The sequence below is a fragment of the Pseudophryne corroboree genome, unplaced genomic scaffold (genome assembly GCF_028390025.1).
Source record: "Pseudophryne corroboree isolate aPseCor3 unplaced genomic scaffold, aPseCor3.hap2 scaffold_142, whole genome shotgun sequence".
NCBI lineage: Eukaryota > Metazoa > Chordata > Amphibia > Anura > Myobatrachidae > Pseudophryne > Pseudophryne corroboree.
The window spans coordinates 464,083-485,748 of record NW_026968046.1 but is presented as its reverse complement, the minus strand read 5'-3'; the positions used below and the strand labels follow the sequence as shown (position 1 = coordinate 485,748).

The window sequence follows — 21,666 nt, the reverse complement described above, 5'->3', positions numbered from 1 at the left end:
TTGTCTACTTAAAGATCACCAAAATCTGATGACAAGGTCAATAACATCCCTGGGTGGGATTGAACCACCAACCCTTTGGTTAATAACCAAACACACTAATCGATTGCACCACAGAGACACTTTGCAAACGTACATACTGACAAAGGCTAATAAGCATTCATCTAGAACGTTTCCTAGAAAACTTTAAAAAGTCAATAATCTGGAGAGTTTTTGTAAGATGTTTCTTCCATCAACCAATGAAGAAACGCATTGGTACTTTCCCATGATGAGTGAGTGCTTCAGGTTCTCTTGCACTTACATGTGCAGCAGAGTACTGCAATGGAAGCATGCTGGGCCCCTTAACCCAGAGGTAGGCAGATTGAAACTATCCTCTGCTATATGCATTTTTTTTTGTTAATTAAAGTAATCCAAAACTGGGATTGATATTTTTGCTCTTTTATTTTTACTTAAAGTACAATAACTTTTACCATTTTAATTTGTTTTAATAGTATATTGACAGTATTGTTTTCTTTCAAAAATCCACTTAATTTTCTTTACCCTATTATTAAAATGGTAATTGACAAAAACAAACTACATTGTCACCAGAAGAGCAATACAAAATGTACAAGTGATATATTAAAATCATCTTTCCAGCTTGAATTTCAATGATGCATTGGGGCAACGATTTTGTGAGAAACATCTTCACCCTTAAATAAAGATTTTCTTAATTCCTTACCTGTGTGCTAATTAGATATCACCTTGTTTTCACATTAAACAGACTTCCACATGAGAAAGCAGCAAGGATGCAGTGGCGTTAATGTTTCCTGGTGTCAACCTGTATTATTTCAGTAGATATTGAAATGAGGATGCATCTTGCTGCCTTTCCAATGAAGCAAGTTTAATTTAGTAATAGGTGAAAAACCATCCCTACAAAGATGTTAATCAGATACTTGGCTTTGTGGACACTTTTCAGAGAACAAATTTGTTAGCATAAAAATAAAGCCAGAAAATGAAGAGCTGTTTAATCACTCAATTGGATTTTTTTGCCAGCATATTTCTTTTTCTCTGCAAACCACTGCTAAATTGTGCTTCCTAGCTGTTTTTATAAAATCACTGAATCAAATCTAACTCTGATTACATCAGAGAAGGCCAGGTACCCTACACCATAACAGGGGTTTTTGAAATTTTGACTTGTCTACTTAAAGATCACCAAAATCTGATAACAAGGTCAATTACATCCCTGGGTGGGATTGAACCACCAACCTTTTGGTTAATAGCCGTACACACTAACTGATTGCGCCACAGCGACACTTTGCAAAAGTACATACTGACAAAGGCTAATAAGCATTCATCTAGAACGTTTCCTAGAAAAACTTTAAGTAGTCAATAATCTGGAGAGTTTTTGTAAGATGTTTCTTCCATCAACCAATGAAGAAACACATTGGTACTTTCCCATGATGAGTGAGTACTTCAGGATCTCTTGCAATTACATGTGCAGCAGAGTACTGTAATGGAAGCATGCTGGGTCCATAGCCCAGAGGTAGGCAGATTGAAACTATCCTCTGCTATATGCGTTTTTTTTTGTTAATTAAAGTAATCCAAAACTGGGATTGATATTTTTGTTCTTTTATTTTTACTTAAAGTACAATAACTTTTACCATTTTCATTTGTTTTAATAGTATATTGACAGTATTGTTTTCTTTCAAAAATCCACTTAATTTTCTTTACCCGATTATTAAAATGGTAATTGACAAAAACAAACTACATTGTCACCAGAAGAGCAATACAAAATGTACAAGTGATATATTAAAATCATCTTTCCAGCTTGAATTTCAATGATGCATTGGGGCAACGATTTTGTGAGAAACATCTTCACCCTTAAATAAAGATTTTCTTAATTCCTTACCTGTGTGCTAATTAGATATCACCTTGTTTTCACATTAAACAGACTTCCACATGAGAAAGCAGCAAGGATGCAGTGGCGTTAATGTTTCCTGGTGTCAACCTGTATTATTTCAGTAGATATTCAAATGAGGATGCATCTTGCTGCCTTTCCAATGAAGCAAGTTTAATTTAGTAATAGGTGAAAAACCATCCCTACAAAGGTGTTAATCAGAAACTTGGCTTTGTGGACACTTTTCAGAGAACAAATTTGTTAGCATAAAAATAAAGCCAGAAAATGAAGAGCTGTTTAATCACTCAATTGGATTTTTTTGCCAGCATATTTCTTTTTCTCTGCAACCCACTGCTAAATTGTGCTTCCTAGCTGTTTTTATAAAATCACTGAATCAAATCTAACTCTGATTACATCAGAGAAGGCCAGGTACCCTACACCATAAGAGGGGGTTTGAAATTTTGACTTGTCTACATAAAGATCACCAAAATCTGATAACAAGGTCAATTACGTCCCTGGGTGGGATTGAACCACCAACCTTTTGGTTAATAGCCTTACACAGTAACTGATTGCGCCACAGCAACACTTTGCAAAAGTCCATACTGACAAAGGCTAATAAGCATTCATCTAGAACGATTCCTAGAAACATTTTAAAAAGTCAATAATGTGGAGAGTTTTTGTAAGATGTTTCTTCCATCAACCAATGAAGAAACACATTGGTACTTTCCCATGATGAGTGAGTGCTTCAGGATCTCTTGCACTTACATGTGCAGCAGAGTACTGTAATGGAAGCATGCTGGGTCCATAACCCAGAGGTAGGCAGATTGAAACTATCCTCTGCTATATGCATTTTTTTTTGTTAATTAAAGTAATCCAAAACTGGGATTGATATTTTTGCTCTTTTATTTTTACTTAAAGTACAATAACTTTTACCATTTTAATTTGTTTTAATAGTATATTGACAGTATTGTTTTCTTTCAAAAATCCAATTAATTTTCTTTACCCGATTATTAAAATGGTAATTGACAAAAACAAACTACATTGTCACCAGAAGAGCAATACAAAATGTACAAATGATATATTAAAATCATCTTTCCAGCTTGAATTTCAATGATGCATTGGGGCAACGATTTTGTGAGAAACATCTTACCCTTAAATAAAGATTTTCTTAATTCCTTACCTGTGTGCTAATTAGATATCACCTTGTTTTCACATTAAACAGACTTCCACATGAGAAAGCAGCAAGGATGCAGTGGCGTTAATGTTTCCTGGTGTCAACCTGTATTATTTCAGTAGATATTGAAATGAGGATGCATCTTGCTGCCTTTCCAATGAAGCAAGTTTAATTTAGTAATAGGTGAAAAACCATCCCTACAAAGATGTTAATCCGATACTTGGCTTTGTGGACACTTTTCAGAGAACAAATTAGTTAGCATAAAAATAAAGCCAGAAAATGAAGAGCTGTTTAATCACTCAATTGGATTTTTCTGCCAGCATATTTCATTTTCTCTGCAAACCACTGCTAAATTGTGCTTCCTAGCTGTTTTTTGATAAAATCACTTAATCAAATCTAACTCTGATTACATCAGAGTAGGCCAGGTACCCTACACCATAAGAGGGGGTTTGAAATTTTGACTTGTCTACTTAAAGATCACCAAAATCTGATGACAAGGTCAATAACATCCCTGGGTGGGATTGAACCACCAACCCTTTGGTTAATAACCAAACACACTAACCGATTGCACTACAGAGACACTTTGCAAAAGTACATACTGACAAAGGCTAATAAGCATTCATCTAGAACGTTTCCTAGAAAACTTTAAAAAGTCAATAATCTGGAGAGTTTTTGTAAGATGTTTCTTCCATCAACCAATGAAGAAACGCATTGGTACTTTCCCATGATGAGTGAGTGCTTCAGGTTCTCTTGCACTTACATGTGCAGCAGAGTACTGCAATGGAAGCATGCTGGGCCCCTTAACCCAGAGGTAGGCAGATTGAAACTATCCTCTGCTATATGCATTTTTTTTTGTTAATTAAAGTAATCCAAAACTAGGATTGATATTTTTGCTCTTTTATTTTTACTTAAAGTACAATAACTTTTACCATTTTAATTTGTTTTAATAGTATATTGACAGTATTGTTTTCTTTCAAAAATCCACTTAATTTTCTTTACCCTATTATTAAAATGGTAATTGACAAAAACAAACTACATTGTCACCAGAAGAGCAATACAAAATGTACAAGTGATATATTAAAATCATCTTTCCAGCTTGAATTTCAATGATGCATTGGGGCAACGATTTTGTGAGAAACATCTTCACCCTTAAATAAAGATTTTCTTAATTCCTTACCTGTGTGCTAATTAGATATCACCTTGTTTTCACATTAAACAGACTTCCACATGAGAAAGCAGCAAGGATGCAGTGGCGTTAATGTTTCCTGGTGTCAACCTGTATTATTTCAGTAGATATTGAAATGAGGATGCATCTTGCTGCCTTTCCAATGAAGCAAGTTTAATTTAGTAATAGGTGAAAAACCATCCCTACAAAGATGTTAATCAGATACTTGGCTTTGTGGACACTTTTCAGAGAACAAATTTGTTAGCATAAAAATAAAGCCAGAAAATGAAGAGCTGTTTAATCACTCAATTGGATTTTTTTGCCAGCATATTTCTTTTTCTCTGCAAACCACTGCTAAATTGTGCTTCCTAGCTGTTTTTATAAAATCACTGAATCAAATCTAACTCTGATTACATCAGAGAAGGCCAGGTACCCAACACCATAACAGGGGTTTTTGAAATTTTGACTTGTCTACTTAAAGATCACCAAAATCTGATAACAAGGTCAATTACATCCCTGGGTGGGATTGAACCACCAACCTTTTGGTTAATAGCCGTACACACTAACTGATTGCGCCACAGCGACACTTTGCAAAAGTACATACTGACAAAGGCTAATAAGCATTCATCTAGAACGTTTCCTAGAAAAACTTTAAGTAGTCAATAATCTGGAGAGTTTTTGTAAGATGTTTCTTCCATCAACCAATGAAGAAACACATTGGTACTTTCCCATGATGAGTGAGTACTTCAGGATCTCTTGCAATTACATGTGCAGCAGAGTACTGTAATGGAAGCATGCTGGGTCCATAGCCCAGAGGTAGGCAGATTGAAACTATCCTCTGCTATATGCGTTTTTTTTTGTTAATTAAAGTAATCCAAAACTGGGATTGATATTTTTGCTCTTTTATTTTTACTTAAAGTACAATAACTTTTACCATTTTCATTTGTTTTAATAGTATATTGACAGTATTGTTTTCTTTCAAAAATCCACTTAATTTTCTTTACCCGATTATTAAAATGGTAATTGACAAAAACAAACTACATTGTCACCAGAAGAGCAATACAAAATGTACAAGTGATATATTAAAATAATCTTTCCAGCTTGAATTTCAATGATGCATTGGGGCAACGATTTTGTGAGAAACATCTTCACCCTTAAATAAAGATTTTCTTAATTCCTTACCTGTGTGCTAATTAGATATCACCTTGTTTTCACATTAAACAGACTTCCACATGAGAAAGCAGCAAGGATGCAGTGGCGTTAATGTTTCCTGGTGTCAACCTGTATTATTTCAGTAGATATTCAAATGAGGATGCATCTTGCAGCCTTTCCAATGAAGCAAGTTTAATTTAGTAATAGGTGAAAAACCATCCCTGCAAAGGTGTTAATCAGAAACTTGGCTTTGTGGACACTTTTCAGAGAACAAATTTGTTAGCATAAAAATAAAGCCAGAAAATGAAGAGCTGTTTAATCACTCAATTGGATTTTTTTGCCAGCATATTTCTTTTTCTCTGCAACCCACTGCTAAATTGTGCTTCCTAGCTGTTTTTATAAAATCACTGAATCAAATCTAACTCTGATTACATCAGAGAAGGCCAGGTACCCTACACCATAAGAGGGGGTTTGAAATTTTGACTTGTCTACATAAAGATCACCAAAATCTGATAACAAGGTCAATTACGTCCCTGGGTGGGATTGAACCACCAACCTTTTGGTTATTAGCCTTACACAGTAACTGATTGCGCCACAGCAACACTTTGCAAAAGTCCTTACTGACAAAGGCTAATAAGCATTCATCTAGAACGATTCCTAGAAACATTTTAAAAAGTCAATAATGTGGAGAGTTTTTGTAAGATGTTTCTTCCATCAACCAATGAAGAAACACATTGGTACTTTCCCATGATGAGTGAGTGCTTCAGGATCTCTTGCACTTACATGTGCAGCAGAGTACTGTAATGGAAGCATGCTGGGTCCATAACCCAGAGGTAGGCAGATTGAAACTATCCTCTGCTATATGCATTTTTTTTTGTTAATTAAAGTAATCCAAAACTGGGATTGATATTTTTGCTCTTTTATTTTTACTTAAAGTACAATAACTTTTACCATTTTAATTTGTTTTAATAGTATATTGACAGTATTGTTTTCTTTCAAAAATCCAATTAATTTTCTTTACCCGATTATTAAAATGGTAATTGACAAAAACAAACTACATTGTCACCAGAAGAGCAATACAAAATGTACAAATGATATATTAAAATCATCTTTCCAGCTTGAATTTCAATGATGCATTGGGGCAACGATTTTGTGAGAAACATCTTCACCCTTAAATAAAGATTTTCTTAATTCCTTACCTGTGTGCTAATTAGAGATCACCTTGTTTTCACATTAAACAGACTTCCACATGAGAAAACAGCAAAGATGCAGTGGCGTTAATGTTTCATGGTGTCAACCTGTATTATTTCCGTAGATATTGAAATGAGGATACATCTTGCTGCCTTTCCAATGAAGCAAGTTTAATTTAGTAATAGGTGAAAAACCATCCCTACAAAGATGTTAATCAGATACTTGGCTTTGTGGACACTTTTCAGAGAACAAATTTGTTATCATAAAAATAAAGCCAGAAAATGAAGAGCTGTTTAATCACTCAATTGGATTTTTCTGCCAGCATTTTTCTTTTTCTCTGCAACCCACTGCTAAATTGTGCTTCCTAGCTGTTTTTATAAAATCACTGAATCAAATCTAACTCTGATTACATCAGAGAAGGCCAGGTACCCTACACCATAACAGGGGTTTTTGAAATTTTGACTTGTCTACTTAAAGATCACCAAAATCTGATAACAAGGTCAATTACGTCCCTGGGTGGGATTGAACCACCAACCTTTTGGTTAATAGCCGTACACACTAACTGATTGCGCCACAGCGACACTTTGCAAAAGTACATACTGACAAAGGCTGATAAGCATTCATCTAGAACGTTTCCAAGAAAAACTTTAAATAGTCAATAATCTGGAGAGTTTTTGTAAGATGTTTCTTCCATCAACCAATGAAGAAACACATTGGTACTTTCCCATGATGAGTGAGTGCTTCAGGATCTCTTGCAATTACATGTGCAGCAGAGTACTGTAATGGAAGCATGCTGGGTCCATAGCCCAGAGGTAGGCAGATTGAAACTATCCTCTGCTATATGCATTTTTTTTTGTTAATTAAAGTAATCCAAAACTGGGATTGATATTTTTGCTCTTTTATTTTTACTTAAAGTACAATAACTTTTACCATTTTAATTTGTTTTAATAGTATATTGACAGTATTGTTTTCTTTCAAAAATCCACTTAATTTTCTTTACCCGATTATTAAAATGGTAATTGACAAAAATAAACTGATGAGGATACTACTGCAGTCTTTGTTTCGTCTGTACCCGCTGAAAGAGCAGCAAAAGGTGGAGATCTTGATGGGACAGTTGAAAGGGCTTGCACTTAGAGAGGTTACTTCCTGGCCTACTGAAGAGAAGAAGACTGTGGACCAGATCCTCAACAGGCTTGCTACCACATTTGACACAAGGACAGTGTCAGAACTTAAAATGCACTTCTTTGCTCGAAAGCAACAACCAGGAGAGTCACTACGGGGCTATGCCCTCAGCTTGCAGGAAGCACTCAGAGATGTTCAGCAAGCAGACCCTGAGCAAGTGCATGACAAAGAGAAAATGTTATTGGACCAGTTCACTGAAGGTGCAAGGGGCGAATTTGTAAAACTCAGCTGCGACTATTGAGATTGCAGAAGCCTGGAAGCACATTCCTGGATTTTAAAGAGGCTGCGATTAAAGTTCTAGGCTCCAGTCTTACTTCAGGGGCTGTTCCACAAGAGTCTATTCCAGAGATGCCACGGTATCAAGAGAATTCTGATGCCCAGGAGTCAAGTTTTAAAGGAGCTACTTACCCACCTACAGTAAAAGGAGTGACAGTGCCATGTTCAAAGACATGCATATTTGACTCTTCTAGTGAGTTACGAAGTCTGCTGGCTGAACTGACACGTGGTGTGACAGAGATGCGCAGAGACCTGCAGATTCTGAAGAGACAGCAGGCACTGCTCCATGAAGAAATGGAATGGTGCCAGGAGAGGAGACCACTGAACAGTTCCCAATGGGACCTACATAGAAACAGGGAGACACTTTTTTCCAACCACTTTGCCTCCCAAAGGCGACCCATTTTTCAAAGCTGTGAAGGAAGCGGACAAATTAAGAGAGAATTTGAGCAGCCAGATCATTTAAACTCCAAATTCATGTGGTTAACCCGTTATGTTAGCCAAAGCCCGGTGGTTCAAGTTTGCATCAATGGAGTCTCAATGCCCGCTCTCTTAGACACTGGATCACAAGTGACCACAATACAAGCAACACAGTTTGAGCAGCATTGGACTGAGGAACAGATGTTTCCGTCAACTTCCACATTGATAAACCCGATTGCAAGCAATGGGCACTGCATCCCTTGCAAAGGATACTCGGAAGCTGAAATTCAAATCGGACGAACAGTGCTACCACAGCAAGGCTTCATCATCACCACTGCCCAAGATGATGGATTGCCTCCAGTGATAGTGGGCATGAATGTGTTGCGGAACTGCTGTGAGGAGCTCGTAGCAGCACTCCAAGGAGAGTTTCAAACTGACAAGCTCCAGGAGAAACAAGGCCTTCAACCTGGGATAGCCAAACAAAAGGGAAGAATGATAACAGAATTATCTGTAAGAGAGGAACATGAAAAAAATAAGGCTAGCCAAATAATGATAGAAATGCCCATCTCCAGTGTCCAGATTATCCGAAAGAATGCTTCAATGTTAGGCATGAATAATATAGCATCCAGTTCTAGAAACTGTGAGCAACCTATTCAAGGAACCAGTTTTGACCACCTGCAAGATAAAAGTCAGATGATAAGACACCTCAAAGCCTTACTGAAGATTGGGAAATACCTGACCAAGCGACAAAGGCAAGAATCCTCGCCAGAACTCCTGAAGTTGTTGAGACAGCGAGAAAGGCTGTTTGAAGAGAAAGGACAGTTGGTTCGATGTAGTGTGGATCCTAATACTCATTATAGGATCAGTCAACTTGTAATTCCAAGACAAAGTGCTTGTTATGTGCTTGAAGAATATCACGACAAGTCAGGTCACCCTGGGTGCAAAAGGATGGAAACAAGCATCTGGAAAAAGTTCTTTTGGGTTGAAATGAGGGAAGACATCAAGAGATGGTGCCGAAACTGTCCAACCTGTTCTGTAAGAAGAACCTTGCTGCCTCTTTCTCTCCAGAATCCATTGTCCCAAACCAGCTGTGATACTGAATCCCAAGATGGAATGGAAGAGGCTCATAAAATGTATTTACAGCAGACTAAGGTGGTTTGTCACCGACAAGGAGGCAAGAAGACTAGGGCTTGCAAAACAGAAAACCACCATAGTCAGCTGCAGTTTTGTACAGCATGTCCCAAAGACAGTTTAGAAAGAGTTCAATACTCATCCATGGCAGGGGGGTTGAGGTTTCCTAGACAAACTTTTCAAGACCATATACTGTCCAGATTTCAACCGATTGCTCCAGGAGCATGTGTTAATGTACTATAGCACAAAAGGAATTATACCTATCAGATACTGATGTTAAAAATGTTGATAAATGTTAATGTTTCAGACATAATCTGTGTTCACTAATGAATGTGACTGGATATAGTGAGAAGTTTATATAGGGATAAAACCAAAATGCGTGAGGACACGCATGTTTTGGGGGGGGGGCACGTGTGATATCCCATAACAACAAGGACATTTTTGACAACAGTGTAGTTGCCTGTGCCATTTTAAATAAAGTTTATTTAAAAGAAAATTGAACAGCAGTTTGAGAAGTCAGTTGGAGCCATGGTGAGGAAAGAGCTGGCGACGCCATTACGCAGAGCTGAGCAGCTGAGAGAGGGGAGACAAATAAGCTGAAAATTGCATGAGAGAGTAAGCAGTAGTGCAAAATACAGCAGTGGAAGTGCAGCAATTAACAAGTAAGAACGCCATGACACTCTCAGCCAAGAGAGTGCACAGCAAGTGTCAGAGACAGGAGAGTATAAAGCCTTTATACCAATGCTGACTGGCCTACATCTGAGGGGAAACTGCCTCAGAAACATCTATTGACTGGGTGAGATAAATCCATATTTATACTGAAACCTACTCCACTGCAAAGGACATTATCCTATATTTACTATACCTATGCAGCGATTTACATGGGAAGCAGCTCCAGTTTGTTTTAAACAATCATCTTTACTACACAGAGCTACAATATTTTGTTCACAGCTAAAGGAGACAATAGCTGCATATAACTATGTAACAACATAACCGGGCCCCAACGTGCACATAGAGACTCCCTGCAGTGACACCAATGTTATCTGGGACTTAAATATTGTCTGCATAAGTTGATTTCTATTACTAAGCAACATAGTATTAATCTCAGATTTAGTTATATTACCATTTGTGTAATGACTTAAAGTGTATATGGTGTCTGTGTTTAAGTTGCTTGAATCAAATCTTTCCCTTCCCTACTGTAATCAGTTCCTTTTCTGAGTTATGTGGTAAACCATTTATTCTTTCATACAAAGCCCTGCCTGCCTTTCTTTGTGTCTGGGGAAACCTTGCCTCTCTGCCAGGAATAGAGAAGAGCTGCTGCTGAAGGAGGAATAGTCCATCAAGGTATCCCTGACCTGTTCCACATAGTTTACACACTTGTTATACCGGGGTGTTACATTGTGTGTGACTGACCTTAGGAAGAAACCGGAGCCTCCGCTGCAGTGACCCAGCAACCAGGGCACGGGAGTATACAGTGCCGCTGGGAGTGATGAAGCTGCAGTAAAGATGTCTATTAGACCTAGCCTGCTGCAGCCCTTGTAGATTCTCATAAAAAAAGTTCTTCTTTTCTTGTCAAAATTAATAGCTAAGAATAGGCTGCTTGAGGCAGGCCCCTGTTAAGTGGCCTGCTACTGAAGGCAACAACTACAAACTGAGCTCCCTGTTCATGGAAGCGGGGTTATAGAGGAGAATGCGCTGAGCATCTTGGGAACAGTCAAAAGCTTTGAGCCGGTTGGTGCCTCAGATCAAGATCCTACTCTACACCCCAATGTGAATCCTTGTGGAGTCCAGTGTACCCCACAGAAGAAATTAATGTGTCACACCCATTGGCAGCAACCTTAGAATAGCTGCTGACGGGCACAATTGAGAAAGGAAGGGGGGGGGGACATTTGAATCCAGCACATAGATCAATTCAAATATGTAATTTGAACCTTCCTATTTTAAAATATAATGGATGAACCTCACCCTGTGAGAACAATCTTCATGATATAGAGATCTCATATGCAAAATAAGTATGAGTTGGGATAGGGCTGGGGAGGGTGGCTGCTCGGGCAGCCCCTCCCCCGTCAAGTTAAGGAGATTCAACTGAGGAAGCACAAGGGAACTCTCGTCTGGGGACAACAACTGCAGGGAGACCACATCTTTTCAGATGAACATGGGAGGGCGGAAGGCTGCCTAATACTGAAGCACCATCAAATATCAAACCATATGCAATAACTAGTACAAGCATTCCTGGGGGAAGGTCTGCAGGAGACGAATTTGCATACGGTGATGTCATCCAAGCAGTGGGCCAAAGTTGGCTGGAACCCTCATCTGCATATGAAAAGAGAAAAGGGTTATGCAGGGCATGGCGGCCTTTTGCGGCGCTTGGATGACCCCTAGTTCGCATTAAACACCTCCACCCTCCTTCGGTGTGGGGCTCATGTTGACTATGCCCCAGCCCCTGAAGCATTCAAGCTGATTTCTTGCAGCAGCTGGGCACTGTAACAGCTCCAGAGCTGCTCTGTAAGGCAAATAAAAGGGTGTGGGCCCTGCAGCACTACCTGTAGTTCGCATTGTGCGTTGGAAGGCACAAAGTAATCAGACGGGAGAAGTCAGGATAGTGCGCAAGGGCATAGAAGGGAGCGGCTCAAGAAAAGAGAAGTGGAAACAGACAGCAAACTAGGCTGGAGAGAGACCTGAGACAAAGAGATCTGAATTATACGAGAGCCGACCAGGGGAAACACAAATTATGCAGTCAAGTTTCCCACATTTGGGGAAATCGCAGGGGCAGCACAGCCAGAGTGCAATGGGTGAGCCTTGCCCTGGGAGAAGCACCTTCAAGATCATAGTATCTCACCTGGCAGGTAAGTAGGAGTTGGGCTAGAGCTGGGGAGGGTCGCTGCTCGGGCACCCCCCTGTCAAGTGAAGGAGATCCAACTGAGGCAGCACAATGGAACTCTCGAAAGAAGAACAAGGCTAGAGGAAGATCTGAGACAAAGAAATCTGACTTTTACCAGAGCTGACCAGCGGAAAACACAAACACAGTCCCCCACTACCACAAATAATGCAGGCGAGTTTCCCACATTTGGGGAAATCACAGGGGTCAGCATACCCAGAATGCAATGAATGAACCTCACCCTGGGTGAACAATCTTCATGACCATGGTGTCTCCTATGCAAAATAAGTATGATTTGGGATAGGGCTGGGGAGGGCCGCTGCTCAGGCACATCTCTGTCAAGTAAAGTTAATTCAACTGAGGCAGCACAAGGGAACTCTCATCTGGGGACAACAACTGCAGGGAGAACACATATTTTCAGATGAACATGGGAGGGCAGAAGGCTGCCTAATACTGAAGCACCCCCAAACAACAAACCAAATGCAACAACTAGTGCAAGCATTCCTGGGGGAAGGCCTGCAGCAGATGGATTTGCATATGGTGATGTTATCCAAGCAGTGGGTCAAAGTTGGCTTCAACCCTCATCTGCATATGAAAAGAGAAAAGGGGCGTGCAGGGCATGGCGGCCTTTTGCGCTGCTTGGATGACCCCTAGATCGCATTAAACACCCCCACCCTCCTTTGGTGTGGGGCTCATGTTGGCCATGCCCCATCCCATGAAGCATTCAAGCTGATTTCTTGCAGCAGCTGGGCACTGTAACAGCTCCAGAGCTGCTCTGTAAGGCAAGTAAAAGGGTGTGGGCCCTGCAGCACTACCTGTAGTTTGCATTGTGCATTGGAAGGCACAAAGTAAGCAGACGGGAGGAGAAGTCAGGATAGTGCACAAGGGTATAGAAGGGAGGGGCTCAAGAAAAGAGAAGTGGAAACAGACAGCAAACTAGGCTGGAGAGAGACCTGAGACAAAGAGATCTGAATTATACGAGAGCCGACCAGGGGAAACACAAATTATGCAGTCAAGTTTCCCACATTTGGGGAAATTGCAGGGGCAGCACACCCAGAGTGCAATGGGTGAGCCTTGCCCTGGGAGAAGCACCTTCATGATCATAGTATCTCACCTGGCAGGTAAGTAGGAGTTGGGCTAGAGCTGGGGAGGGTCGCTGCTCGGACACCCCCCTGTCAAGTGAAGGAGATCCAACTGAGGCAGCACAAAGGAACTCTCGAAAGAAGAACAAGGCTAGAGGAAGATCTGAGACAAAGAAATTTGACTTTTACCAGAGCTGACCAGAGGAAAGCACAAACACAGTCCACCACTACCACAAATAATGCAGTCGAGTTTCCCACATTTGGGGAAATCACAGGGGTCAGCATACCCAGAGTGCAATGAATGAACCGCACCCTGGGAGAACAATCTTCATAACAATGGTATCTCCTATGCAAAATAAGTATGATTTGGGATATGGCTGCGGAGGGCCGCTGCTCAGGCACATCTCTGTCAAGTAAAGGAGATTCAACTGAGGCAGCACAAGGGAACTCTCATCTGGGGACAACAACTGCAGGGAGAACACATATTTTCAGATGAACATGGGAGGGCAGAAGGCTGCCTAATACTGAAGCACCCCCAAACAACAAACCAAATGCAACAACTAGTGCAAGCATTCCTGGGGGAAGGCCTGCAGCAGATAGATTTGCATATGGTGATGTCATCCAAGCAGTGGGTCAAAGTTGGCTTCAACCCTCGTCTGCATATGAAAAGAGAAAAGGGGCGTGCAGGGCATGGTGGCCTTTTGTGGCACTTGGCTGACCCCTAGTTTGCATTAAACACCTCCACCCTCCTTCGGTGTGGGGCTCATGTTGGCTATGCCCCAGCCCCTGAAGCATTCAAGCTGATTTCTTGCAGCAGCTGGGCACTGTAACAGCTCCAGAGCTGCTCTGTAAGGCAAGTAAAAGGTTGTGGGCCCTGCAGCACTACCTGTAGTTCGCATTGTGCGTTGGAAGGCACAAAGTAAGCAGAAAGGAGGAGAAGTCAGGATAGTGCGCAAGGGCATAGAAGGGAGCTGCTGAAGAAAAGAGAAGTGGAAACAGACAGCAAACTAGGCTGGAGAGAGACCTGAGACAAAGAGATCTGAATTATACGAGACCTGACCAGGGGAAACACAAATTATGCAGTCAAGTTTCCCACATTTGGGGAAATCGCAGGAGCAGCACACCCAGAGTGCAATGGGTGAGCCTTGCCCTGGGAGAAGCACCTTCATGATCATAGTATCTCACCTGGCAGGTAAGTAGGAGTTGGGCTAGAGCTGGGGAGGGTCGCTGCTCGGGCACCCCCCTGTCAAGTGAAGGAGATCCAACTGAGGCAGCACAAAGGAACTCTCGAAAGAAGAACAAGGCTAGAGGAAGATCTGAGACAAAGAAATCTGACTTTTACCAGAGCTGACCAGAGGAAAGCACAAACACAGTCCACCACTACCACAAATAATGCAGTTGAGTTTCCCACATTTGGGGAAATCACAGGGGTCAGCATACCCAGAGTGCAATGAATGAACCGCACCCTGGGAGAACAATCTTCATAACAATGGTATCTCCTATGCAAAATAAGTATGATTTGGGATATGGCTGGGGAGGGCCGCTGCTCAGGCACATCTCTGTCAAGTAAAGGAGATTCAACTGAGGCAGCACAAGGGAACTCTCATCTGGGGACAACAACTGCAGGGAGAACACATATTTTCAGATGAACATGGGAGGGCAGAAGGCTGCCTAATACTGAAGCACCCCCAAACAACAAACCAAATGCAACAACTAGTGCAAGCATTCCTGGGGGAAGGCCTGCAGCAGATAGATTTGCATATGGTGATGTCATCCAAGCAGTGGGTCAAAGTTGGCTTCAACCCTCGTCTGCATATGAAAAGAGAAAAGGGGCGTGCAGGGCATGGTGGCCTTTTGCGGCACTTGGCTGACCCCTAGTTTGCATTAAACACCTCCACCCTCCTTCGGTGTAGGGCTCATGTTGGCTATGCCCCAGCCCCTGAAGCATTCAAGCTGATTTCTTGCAGCAGCTGGGCACTGTAACAGCTCCAGAGCTGCTCTGTAAGGCAAGTAAAAGGGTGTGGGCCCTGCAGCACTACCTGTAGTTCGCATTGTGCGTTGGAAGGCACAAAGTAAGCAGAAAGGAGGAGAAGTCAGGATAGTGCGCAAGGGCATAGAAGGGAGCGGCTCAAGAAAAGAGAAGTGGAAACAGACAGCAAACTAGGCTGGAGAGAGACCTGAGACAAAGAGATCTGAATTATACGAGACCTGACCAGGGGAAACACAAATTATGCAGTCAAGTTTCCCACATTTGGGGAAATCGCAGGGGCAGCACACCCAGAGTGCAATGGGTGAGCCTTGCCCTGGGAGAAGCACCTTCATGATCATAGTATCTCACCTGGCAGGTAAGTAGGAGTTGGGCTAGAGCTGGGGAGGGTCGCTGCTCGGGCACCCCCCTGTCAAGTGAAGGAGATCCAACTGAGGCAGCACAAGGAAACTCTCGAAAGAAGAACAAGGCTAGAGGAAGATCTGAAACAAAGAAATCTGACTTTTACCAGAGATCAGAGGAAAACACAAACACAGTCCCCCACTACCAACAAATAAAGCAGTCGCGTTTCCCACATTTGGGGAAATCACAGGGGTCAGCATACCCAGAATGCAATGAATGAACCTCACCCTGGGAGAGTAATCTTCATGACCATGGTATCTCCTATGCAAAATAAGTATGATTTGGGATAGGGCTGGGGAGGGCCGCTGCTCATGCACATCTCTGTCAAGTAAAGGAGATTCAACTGAGGCAGCACAAGGGAACTCTCATCTGGGGACAACAACTGCAGGGAGAACACATATTTTCAGATGAACATGGGAGGGCAGAAGGCTGCCTAATACTGAAGCACCCCCAAACAACAAACCAAATGCAACAACTAGTGCAAGCATTCCTGGGGGAAGTTCTGCAGAAGACGGATTTGCATACGGTGATGTCATCCAAGCAGTGGGTCAAAGTTGGCTTCAACCCTCATCTGCATATGAAAAGAGAAATTGGGCGTGCAGGGCATGGCGGCCTTTTGCGGTGCTTGGATGACCCCTAGTTCGCATTAAACACCCCACCCTCCTTTGGTGTGGGGCTCATGTTGGCCATGCCCCATCCCCTGAAGCATTCAAGCTGATTTATTGCAGCAGCTGGGCACTGTAACAGCTCCAGAGCTGCTCTGAACGGCAAGTAAAAGGGTGTGGGCCCTGCAGCACTACCTGTAGTTTGCATTGTGCATTGGAAGGCACAAAGTAAGCAGACGGGAGAAGTCAGGATAGTTTGCAAGGGCATAGAAGGGAGCGGCTCAAGAAAAGAGAAGTTGAAACAGACAGCAAACTAGGCTGGAGAGAGACCTGAGACAAAGAGATCTGAATTATACGAGAGCCGACCAGGGGAAACACAAATTATGCAGTCAAGTTTCCCACATTTGGGGAAATCGCAGGAGCAGCACACCCAGAGTGCAATGGGTGAGCCTTGCCCTGGGAGAAGCACCTACATGATCATAGTATCTCACCTGCCAGGTAAGTAGAAGTTGGGCTAGAGCTGGGGAGGGTCGCTGCTCGGGTACCCCCCTGTCAAGTGAAGGAGATCCAACTGAGGCAGCACAAGGGAACTCTCGAAAGAAGAACAAGGCTAAAGGAAGATCTGAGACAAAGAAATCTGACTTTTACCAGAGCTGACCAGAGGAAAGCACAAACACAGTCCCCCACTACCACAAATAAAGCAGTCGAGTTTCCCACATTTGGGGAAATCACAGGGGTCAGCATACCCAGAATGCAATGAATGAACCTCACCGTGGGAGAACAATCTTCATGACCATGGTATCTCCTATGCAAAATAAGTATGATTTGGGATAGGGCTGGGGAGGGCCGCTGCTCAGGCACATCTCTGTCAAGTAAAGGAGATTCAACTGAGGCAGCACAAGGGAACTCTCATCTGGGGACAACAACTGCAGGGAGAACACATATTTTCAGATGAACATGGGAGGGCAGAAGGCTGCCTAATACTGAAGCACCCCCAAACAACAAACCAAATGCAACAACTAGTGCAAGCATTCCTGGGGGAAGGCCTGCAGCAGATGGATTTGCATACGGTGATGTCATCCAAGCAGTGGGTCAAAGTTGGCTTCAACCCTCGTCTGCATATGAAAAGAGAAAAGGGGCGTGCAGGGCATGGCGGCCTTTTGCGGCGCTTGGATGACCCCTAGTTCGCATTAAACACCTCCACCCTCCTTCGGTGTGGGGCTCATGTTGGCTATGCCCCAGCCCCTGAAGCATTCAAGCTGATTTCTTGCAGCAGCTGGGCACTGTAACAGCTCCAGAGCTGCTCTGTACGGCAAGTAAAAGGGTGTGGGCCCTGCAGCACTACCTGTAGTTTGCATTGTGCATTGGAAGGCACAAAGTAAGCAGACAGGAGGAGAAGTCAGGATAGTGCACAAGGGTATAAAAGGGAGGGGCTCATGAAAAAAGAAGTGGAAACAGACAGCAAACTAGGCTGGAGAGAGACCTGAGACAAAGAGATCTGAATTATACGAGAGCCGACCAGGGGAAACACAAATTATGCAGTCAAGCTTCCCACATTTGGGGAAATCAGAGTGCAATGGGTGAGCCTTGCCCTGGGAGAAGCACCTTCATGATCATAGTATCTCACCTGGCAGGTAAGTAGGAGTTGGGCTAGAGCTGGGGAGGGTCGCTGCTCGGGCACCCCTCTGTCAAGTGAAAGAGATCCAACTGAGGCAGCACAAGGAAACTCTCGAAAGAAGAACAAGGCTAGAGGAAGATCTGAGACAAATAAATCTGACTTTTACCAGAGCTGACCAGAGGAAAGCACAAACACAGTCCCCCACTACCACAAATAATGCAGTCGAGTTTCCCACATTTTGGAAATCACAGGGGTCAGCATACCCAGAATGCAATGAATGAACCTCACCCTGGGAGAACAATCTTCATGACCATGGTATCTCCTATGCAAAATAAGTATGATTTGGGATAGGGCTGGGGAGGGCCGCTGCTCAGGCACATCTCTGTCAAGTAAAGGAGATTCAACTGAGGCAGCACAAGGGAACTCTCATCTGGGGACAACAACTGCAGGGAGAACACATATTTTCAGATGAACATGGGAGGGCAGAAGGCTGCCTAATACTGAAGCACCCCCAAACAACAAACCAAATGCAACAACTAGTGCAAGCATTCCTGGGGGAAGGCCTGCAGCAGATGGATTTGCATACGGTGATGTCATCCAAGCAGTGGGTCAAAGTTGGCTTCAACCCTCGTCTGCATATGAAAAGAGAAAAGGGGCGTGCAGGGCATGGCGGCCTTTTGCGGCGCTTGGATGACCCCTAGTTCACATTAAACACCTCCACCCTCCTTCGGTGTGGGGCTCATGTTGGCTGTGCCCCAGCCCCTGAAGCATTCAAGCTGATTTCTTGCAGTAGCTGGGCACTGTAACAGCTCCAGAGCTGCTCTGTACGGCAAGTAAAAGGGTGTGGGCCCTACAGCACTACCTGTAGTTTGCATTGTGCATTGGAAGGCACAAAGTAAGCAGACAGGAGGAGAAGTCAGGATAGTGCACAAGGGTATAAAAGGGAGGGGCTCATGAAAAAAGAAGTGGAAACAGACAGCAAACTAGGCTGGAGAGAGACCTGAGACAAAGAGATCTGAATTATACGAGAGCCGACCAGGGGAAACACAAATTATGCAGTCAAGCTTCCCACATTTGGGGAAATCGCAGGGGCACCACACCCAGAGTGCAATGGGTGAGCCTTGCCCTGGGAGAAGCACCTTCATGATCATAGTATCTCACCTGGCAAGTAAGTAGGAGTTGGGCTAGAGCTGGGGAGGGTCGCTGCTCGGGCACCCCCCTGTCAAGTGAAAGAGATCCAACTGAGGCAGCACAAGGGAACTCTCGAAAGAAGAACAAGGCTAGAGGAAGATCTGAGACAAATAAATCTGACTTTTACCAGAGCTGTCCAGAGGAAAGCACAAACACAGTCCCCCACTACCACAAATAATGCAGTTGAGTTTCCCACATTTGGGGAAATCACAGGGGTCAGCATACCCAGAATGCAATGAATGAACCTCACCCTGGGAGAACAATCTTCATGACCATGGTATCGCCTATGCAAAATAAGTATGATTTGGGATAGGGCTGGGGAGGGCCGCTGCTCAGGCACATCTCTGTCAAGTAAAGGAGATTCAACTGAGGCAGCACAAGGGAACTCTCATCTGGGGACAACAACTGCAGGGAGAACACATATTTTCAGATAAACATGGGAGGGCAGAAGGCAGCCTAATACTGAAGCACCCCCAAACAACAAACCAAATGCAACAACTAGTACAAGCATTCCTGGGGGAAGGCCTGCAGCAGATGGATTTGCATATGGTGATGTCATCCAAGCAGTGGGTCAAAGTTGGCTTCAACCCTCGTCTGCATATGAAAAGAGAAAAGGGGCGTGCAGGGCATGGCGGCCTTTTGCGGCGCTTGGATGACCCCTAGTTCGCATTAAACACCTCCACCCTCCTTCGGTGTGGGGCTCATGTTGGCTATGCCCCAGCCCCTGAAGCATTCAAGCTGATTTCTTGCAGCAGCTGGGCACTGTAACAGCTCCAGAGCTGCTCTGAACGGCAAGTAAAAGGGTGTGGGCCCTGCAGCACTACCTGTAGTTTGCATTGTGCATTGGAAGGCACAAAGTAAGCAGACGGGAGAAGTCAGGATAGTGCGCAAGGGCATAGAAGGGAGCGGCTCAAGAAAAGAGAAGTTGAAACAGACAGCAAACTAGGCTGGAGAGAGACCTGAGACAAAGAGATCTGAATTATACGAGAGCCGACCAGGGGAAACACAAATTATGCAGTCAAGTTTCCCACATTTGGGGAAATCGCAGGAGCAGCACACCCAGAGTGCAATGGGTGAGCCTTGCCCTGGGAAAAGCACCTACATGATCATAGTATCTCACCTGCCAGGTAAGTAGAAGTTGGGCTAGAGCTGGGGAGGGTCGCTGCTCGGGTACCCCCCTGTCAAGTGAAGGAGATTCAACTGAGGCAGCACAAGGGAACTCTCGAAAGAAGAACAAGGCTAGAGGAAGATCTGAGACAAATAAATCTGACTTTTACCAGAGCTGACCAGAGGAAAGCACAAACACAGTCCCCCACTACCACAAATAATACAGTCGAGTTTCCCACATTTGGGGAAATCACAGGGGTCAGCATACCCAGAATGCAATGAATGAACCTCACCCTGGGAGAACAATCTTCATGACCATGGTATCTCCTATGCAAAATAAGTATGATTTGGGATAGGGCTGGGGAGGGCCGCTGCTCAGGCACATCTCTGTCAAGTAAAGGAGATTCAACTGAGGCAGCACAAGGGAACTCTCATCTGGGGACAACAACTGCAGGGAGAACACATATTTTCAGATGAACATGGGAGGGCAGAAGGCTGCCTAATAATGAAGCACCCCCAAACAACAAACCAAATGCAACAACTAGTGCAAGCATTCCTGGGGGAAGGCCTGCAGCAGATGGATTTGCATACGGTGATGTCATCCAAGCAGTGGGTCAAAGTTGGCTTCAACCCTCGTCTGCATATGAAAAGAGAAAAGGGGCATGCAGGGCATAGCGGCCTTTTGCGGCGCTTGGATGACCCCTAGTTCGCATTAAACACCTCCACCCTCCTTCGGTGTGGGGCTCATGTTGGCTATGCCCCAGCCCCTGAAGCATTCAAGCTGATTTCTTGCAGCAGCTGGGCACTGTAACAGCTCCAGAGCTGCTCTGTACGGCAAGTAAAAGGGTGTGGGCCCTGCAGCACTACCAGTAGTTTGCATTGTGCATTGGAAGGCACAAAGTAAGCAGACAAGAGGAGAAGTCAGGATAGTGCACAAGGGTATAAAAGGGAGGGGCTCATGAAAAAAGAAGTGGAAACAGACAGCAAACTAGGCTGGAGAGAGACCTGAGACAAAGAGATCTGAATTATACGAGAGCCGACCAGGGGAAACACAAATTATGCAGTCAAGCTTCCCACATTTGGGGAAATCGCAGGGGCACCACACCCAGAGTGCAATGGGTGAGCCTTGCCCTGGGAGAAGCACCTTCATGATCATAGTATCTCACCTGGCAGGTAAGTAGGAGTTGGGCTAGAGCTGGGGAGGGTCGCTACTCGGGCACCCCCCTGTCAAGTGA

The 21,666-nt window shown here is 43.6% G+C and overlaps 16 non-coding genes across 16 annotated transcripts; all 16 read right to left on the bottom strand.

Moving 5' to 3' along the window:
* Positions 1-12,252: 12,252 nt before the first annotated feature.
* LOC134996563 (U1 spliceosomal RNA) lies at positions 12,253-12,415 on the bottom strand. Its single transcript, XR_010199236.1, has one exon. It is a non-coding gene; the product is annotated as a U1 spliceosomal RNA (small nuclear RNA).
* A 152-nt stretch (positions 12,416-12,567) lies between these two features.
* Positions 12,568-12,731, bottom strand: LOC134996321 (U1 spliceosomal RNA). Its single transcript, XR_010199023.1, has one exon. It is a non-coding gene; the product is annotated as a U1 spliceosomal RNA (small nuclear RNA).
* Positions 12,732-13,405: 674 nt separating this feature from the next.
* Positions 13,406-13,568, bottom strand: LOC134996367 (U1 spliceosomal RNA). The gene has a single exon (XR_010199067.1). It is a non-coding gene; the product is annotated as a U1 spliceosomal RNA (small nuclear RNA).
* Positions 13,569-13,720: 152 nt separating this feature from the next.
* LOC134996267 (U1 spliceosomal RNA) lies at positions 13,721-13,884 on the bottom strand. Its single transcript, XR_010198970.1, has one exon. It is a non-coding gene; the product is annotated as a U1 spliceosomal RNA (small nuclear RNA).
* Positions 13,885-14,558: 674 nt separating this feature from the next.
* LOC134996409 (U1 spliceosomal RNA) lies at positions 14,559-14,721 on the bottom strand. The gene has a single exon (XR_010199109.1). It is a non-coding gene; the product is annotated as a U1 spliceosomal RNA (small nuclear RNA).
* Positions 14,722-14,873: 152 nt separating this feature from the next.
* On the bottom strand, positions 14,874-15,037 carry LOC134996242 (U1 spliceosomal RNA). Its single transcript, XR_010198947.1, has one exon. It is a non-coding gene; the product is annotated as a U1 spliceosomal RNA (small nuclear RNA).
* A 674-nt stretch (positions 15,038-15,711) lies between these two features.
* Positions 15,712-15,874, bottom strand: LOC134996399 (U1 spliceosomal RNA). The gene has a single exon (XR_010199099.1). It is a non-coding gene; the product is annotated as a U1 spliceosomal RNA (small nuclear RNA).
* Positions 15,875-16,023: 149 nt separating this feature from the next.
* Positions 16,024-16,188, bottom strand: LOC134996413 (U1 spliceosomal RNA). Its single transcript, XR_010199113.1, has one exon. It is a non-coding gene; the product is annotated as a U1 spliceosomal RNA (small nuclear RNA).
* Positions 16,189-16,858: 670 nt separating this feature from the next.
* On the bottom strand, positions 16,859-17,021 carry LOC134996349 (U1 spliceosomal RNA). Its single transcript, XR_010199050.1, has one exon. It is a non-coding gene; the product is annotated as a U1 spliceosomal RNA (small nuclear RNA).
* Positions 17,022-17,173: 152 nt separating this feature from the next.
* On the bottom strand, positions 17,174-17,337 carry LOC134996261 (U1 spliceosomal RNA). Its single transcript, XR_010198965.1, has one exon. It is a non-coding gene; the product is annotated as a U1 spliceosomal RNA (small nuclear RNA).
* Positions 17,338-18,309: 972 nt separating this feature from the next.
* On the bottom strand, positions 18,310-18,472 carry LOC134996224 (U1 spliceosomal RNA). The gene has a single exon (XR_010198929.1). It is a non-coding gene; the product is annotated as a U1 spliceosomal RNA (small nuclear RNA).
* Positions 18,473-19,146: 674 nt separating this feature from the next.
* On the bottom strand, positions 19,147-19,309 carry LOC134996586 (U1 spliceosomal RNA). Its single transcript, XR_010199255.1, has one exon. It is a non-coding gene; the product is annotated as a U1 spliceosomal RNA (small nuclear RNA).
* A 152-nt stretch (positions 19,310-19,461) lies between these two features.
* On the bottom strand, positions 19,462-19,625 carry LOC134996146 (U1 spliceosomal RNA). The gene has a single exon (XR_010198852.1). It is a non-coding gene; the product is annotated as a U1 spliceosomal RNA (small nuclear RNA).
* Positions 19,626-20,296: 671 nt separating this feature from the next.
* On the bottom strand, positions 20,297-20,459 carry LOC134996353 (U1 spliceosomal RNA). Its single transcript, XR_010199054.1, has one exon. It is a non-coding gene; the product is annotated as a U1 spliceosomal RNA (small nuclear RNA).
* Positions 20,460-20,611: 152 nt separating this feature from the next.
* LOC134996144 (U1 spliceosomal RNA) lies at positions 20,612-20,775 on the bottom strand. Its single transcript, XR_010198850.1, has one exon. It is a non-coding gene; the product is annotated as a U1 spliceosomal RNA (small nuclear RNA).
* A 674-nt stretch (positions 20,776-21,449) lies between these two features.
* Positions 21,450-21,612, bottom strand: LOC134996570 (U1 spliceosomal RNA). The gene has a single exon (XR_010199242.1). It is a non-coding gene; the product is annotated as a U1 spliceosomal RNA (small nuclear RNA).
* Between the last annotated feature and the right edge of the window lie 54 nt (positions 21,613-21,666).